Source organism: Echinops telfairi, unplaced genomic scaffold (genome assembly GCF_000313985.2).
Source record: "Echinops telfairi isolate 266 unplaced genomic scaffold, ASM31398v2 ScPeMD7_16;HRSCAF=60, whole genome shotgun sequence".
Taxonomy (NCBI): domain Eukaryota; kingdom Metazoa; phylum Chordata; class Mammalia; order Afrosoricida; family Tenrecidae; genus Echinops; species Echinops telfairi.
The window spans coordinates 1679447-1683610 of record NW_022103913.1 but is presented as its reverse complement, the minus strand read 5'-3'; positions in this window follow the sequence as shown (position 1 = coordinate 1683610).

Here is a 4164-nt window from a genome sequence, read left to right as displayed (position 1 = left end):
GTGGAGAGCAAATGTTTTGAGAATGATGAGGGCAATGAATATACAAATTTGCTTTACACAATTATGTATGTATGGCTTGTGTTGAGTTGTATGAGCCCCCTATAAAATGATTTTTTTTAATTCAAAAAAAAATTTAAAAATGCTGATTTGGTTTCTTTGTATTCCATCTCTTTAGCAGTTCTTATTCAGTTTAACTTTTTATTTTAATAATATTTATTCTTTGTACTTATCAACCTTTCTTGAGGATAATTATTTCCCTGAATACTAGCACATACAATACAATTTATGGGAGAAGTGTAGCATTAACCTGCTCTTGCCCTTGGGCTCAGTGCAGACAGGAAGACAAATGTGCCATTCCCACTCTGTGTAGCTTTTGTGGAAAGTTGGACACTCAAGTGTGTATTCCGCTTTGCACATGGTTGCTCCTAGGAGGCTTAGCTCCTTGGTGATTATCTCCTTTGTCACTCTCAAATTCACCATCAATTCCCTGTGAGAATTAATTGCAGAGTTCTGGGAAAAAATTAAGATGAATGCTGGTTAAGATTGTGGAAGATGAAAAGTGCTTTTCATCTGATACTTATGATGTATTAAAATATTTTTGCTTTTCTATTATGTGAAATTTTCCACAGGATTGCTATTGCTATTGATGAATCAAAGATGCCAAAACCTCTACTTGGAGGAAAAACAAGTAAGATCAAGTAAGACAAAATGGTGATTCTCAAAATTTTCTTTTGGGATTAAAACCAGATCAAGTCTAACCAAAGAAAAACAAATCAAGTCAAACCATCCAAACTATAATGATCTTATTGGTGGCTAATGTAGTTTATATATTATGTCACCATACTCTGAGATAATATTTTATATATAATATTATGGGGTCTCAATTTATACATGGGCACAAATTGCAATTTTGGTAATTACTAACTAAAATATTATGATTACATGATCTGTCAAGGCCTCAGTTTCCTCATCTGCAATTTTAATGTGAAGGGAAGAGTAAGACTATATGCTTATAAAGAATGACCTATTGAAAATAAATGCTCACTGAATACTTGAACCTAAGATCAAAGCATTGGCCCTCGGCAGTATGTACCAGCTTCTCTATTTCTCTAAACCACAACCAGCATCAGGTTAATGTCAGAACTTAATCAGTTGGTGTCCTTGATATATTGCTGCCAAACATTTGATAATATTGTCCTTAAATAGATATATGATGGGACTTCCAAAAGTTCACAGAAAAAATAGAATTAAAAAATAATGGTATGTCCCAACAAACTTTTGAAACCCATTCATATGCTATTATTAGGGTATTTCAAGGCTACAAAAAGAACAAAGTGGGTTTTTCATTTTCTAACTCCCACTGCCCCACATTCCACTTCCACTTAGCCCACCCTTTGAACACATTTTGCAGTAAAAACAAGCCTAATACAAATTTTAAAATTCAATCCAAACAAGAAAACACTCATTTTAAGACCACTTTATTGATGAGATGTAAAATCTGTTGTAAACTATTAATCTTTTAGCTCCTTCATATCCTTTACAGAGTGCCAGATGAGTGCCCCGGCTGCATGTGATCTTTTGCTTGATTTTTTTGTTATTTAAATCAAGGCTCTCATTTTTTCCTTCTCAGTGGGGAAAGTGGCAAAATCATTGTTGGGTTTTCAATTAAAGGATTTTAGTTCCAGTTCTGACTTGACCACTAATTTCTTGCATGACTCTGGACAATCCACTTCACTTCTCTGGTTTTCAGTGTTTTCGTAGTATAGTATACGTTAATAGTCAACATCCAAAACCAAAATAAACCCACTCCCTTCAAGTGGATTCTGATTAATGGTGATAATACAAAACAAAGTATAAATGCTTAATAGGGTGTCCAAGACTGTAATTTTTTTAGGTTAAAGAGGGTTTTTAAAAATTATTATTTAAACAGGGGCTCTTACAGATATTGTAGCAATCTATTTTCATTTAGCTCAAGCATTATTTTACAAATGCCACCACCATCAGTTACAATATATTTTCTTTCTTCTTGAGCTCTTTGATATCAGGTCCCCTGTATCCCTCCCCTCCCCCAGGAACCCTTATTATTATATTATATTATATTATTATTATTATTTGCCATATCTAGCAACATACAATGTGTCTGTTCACCTGCAATTCTCTTATTTGTTCCCCTCAAATGGGGTTATACAGTCATCATTACTATCAGCTCTGACTCCTTACCTTCCCAGCCCCCCACTGTTTTCATACCCTCAGGGAATCATTACTCCCATTACTGTTTCTGAAGGCTTATCTAGTTTGGCTTTCATGTATCGAGCACTCTTAATTACACAAATGAACATATGCAGGTCTAACAAGCTTAATGAGATGAAACAAAGACCATCATATTAAAGGCAGGAAATATTAAAGAACTAGAGAATAGTTATGTGTTTCATCAGTGTTGTACAGCTCCCTAGATTTATTATCCCTTCCATGTGGCCCTTCTGTGAGGGTATGTCCAATTATCTTACAGGTGGGTTTTGTGTCTCCACTTGGTCTACATTCCAACATGTCAATTTGATTGCTTGGTTTTGAACTTCTGATACCTATTCCTATCAACACTTTATGATCACACAGGCTGGTGTGCTTCTTCCATGTGGGCTTTGTTGCTTCCCTGCTAGATGGGATTTTGTTTAACTTCAAGCTGTTAAGACCCCAGATGCTATACATTTATAATAGCCAGACAATATCACCAAATTTGCTTATACATCCATTTGTCTTCAGCAGTCGTGTCAGGCAGGTGAGCATCACAGAATGTGTGTATAACAAAGTGTTCTTACATTGAGGAAGGACTTTAGTAGAGACCCAATGTCTGTTACCTTTACACTTAACCTTTATAAATAAATGTACACAGACCTATATCCTTATCACTATATATTAATATATTTACACCTATGTTTATACCTATATAAATATCTTTAGCCTCCTAGTTCTTTACTCTATTTTTTTCACTCTCCTCCTGTCCCACTCTTATGTTCAACCTTCATTAAGCTCTCAGGAATTCCTCTCGGCTACATTGCACTTGATTAAACCCCACCAGGAAGCTATGCCCTCCTACCATCGATTTTAGATTACCATTGATTTTAGATCTCTTGTTGTTCCCCTGTCCCTGGGGTTGTTGGCTCCCCCTCCTTTTCCCCCATTTCGGAAAGAGCTTAATATAAAACAGCAATTTTATATTGAGAAAACATCTCAGCCCAGTCCTGCTCAAGTCCATAAGTCCAATATTACCCCATATGTCTCATACTAGTCCATAATTTCCTCTTTAGATTCATGCAACATATGCAATGAGGCTGAATGCAGAAAGATCACAGGCCAGTACCAGATTGAAACAATACATTAAAATCTAGTAGGGATAGCCAATAAATCACATGCTCTTGACATGCAGACTACCTACATATTAATGCACAGAGAATAATACTTGGCACAGAGTAACCCCTTAATATCAGGTATTGTTATTATTGTTTTTAAAAGAATATTTTGAATTAATGTGAATCATGGTAGGTGTGCTAAACAGGACTGGATAAACCATTCAGCTAATGTTGCCAGATTTAGCAAACAAAACTGTCGTTGAGAAAATGTTTATCTAAAAGGTAAATTTAATTGAGCACCCTATTTCCCAAGGAGCCCTTATAGTGCTTTCAAGTAAGTGTTGGATTAATCGACACAAAGTCAATGGATCAAACCCACCGGCTGCTCTTTGGGACAAAGAAGATGCTGTCTGCTCCCATAAAGATTTACAAGGTTGGAAACCATATACTGCATTGCTATCTGTCAGATTTTGTCTTGCTTGGATCTACAATCAATGCTTGCGGAAGCAGAGGTGAAGAAATCAAATGACACACTGTATTGGGCAAATCTGTTTCAAAGAACCCTTGAACATGTTGGAATGCAAGAATGTTACTTCGAGGACTGAACTGAGCTTGACCAAAACCAGGATATTTCCAATGTCCTTATTTACATGTGAAATTTGGACATTGAATAAGGAAGATTGAAGAAGAATCCAGTCTCTCCCCACCCTGTTTCTCCCTCCACCCATGCCCCTCCCCCTCTTCACGTCCGACTCTCATGTACCTCCCTGTGTGTGGGGGCTGTTCCCCCTCCATCCGTCCACGCCTTCACCCTTCC